The sequence below is a fragment of the Tachysurus vachellii genome, chromosome 24 (assembly GCF_030014155.1).
Source record: "Tachysurus vachellii isolate PV-2020 chromosome 24, HZAU_Pvac_v1, whole genome shotgun sequence".
Taxonomy (NCBI): domain Eukaryota; kingdom Metazoa; phylum Chordata; class Actinopteri; order Siluriformes; family Bagridae; genus Tachysurus; species Tachysurus vachellii.
Genome location: NC_083483.1, coordinates 14,393,976 through 14,394,595, shown reverse-complemented (window position 1 = coordinate 14,394,595; position 620 = coordinate 14,393,976). Strand labels below are relative to the sequence as shown.

General features: G+C 28.7%; 1 pseudogene; it reads right to left on the bottom strand.

Annotated features, from left to right (window-relative positions):
• Positions 1-296: 296 nt before the first annotated feature.
• On the bottom strand, positions 297-397 carry LOC132839899 (U6 spliceosomal RNA; annotated as a pseudogene).
• Between the last annotated feature and the right edge of the window lie 223 nt (positions 398-620).

Below are 620 nucleotides of genomic sequence, written 5' to 3'. Positions count from 1 at the left end.
TATGTATTATATAGTGACTTGGAAGTTTATTAGCTCCTGCCTTTGGCTTGCTAGATTAGGCATTTTATTTGTCATCTATTTGTTAAACAAAATTATGAATTTGAAAATCAGAGCATGTAATGAAAGAAAGAGGAAAAAAAAAAAAGAGTTTATTGTCCTGTGAACAGAAAACAGTCTGTTACATCATACAGTAAATTCTTCCTCTGTGAATCCTTCCAGAAGCTTATAAATCATAAGGACATGAGAAACATAAAAACAAAAAAGACACAAATCTTTAATCACGAAATGACTATAAGTAAATTTGGGAACACGTCACGATTTTGCATGATCCTTGCCATGATAATCTTCTCTGTTTTGTTCCAATTTTAGGATTTGTGTGGAGAGATAGTAAATACACTGATTCCAGCACTGAAGTGGATTCTAATTGGAGATCCTAAAGTATTCTTTAAAATATAATCATATGTTTTTTATGCTCTTAACAAGTACTGCCTATAAGATGCTTTCTTAAAACACTTAAAATAATTGATTGAAAGATCGCTTAAAATGTTGTTCTTTGCTCTTATTATTATGATCATGTGAATGCTTGATATATATATATATATATATATATATATATATAT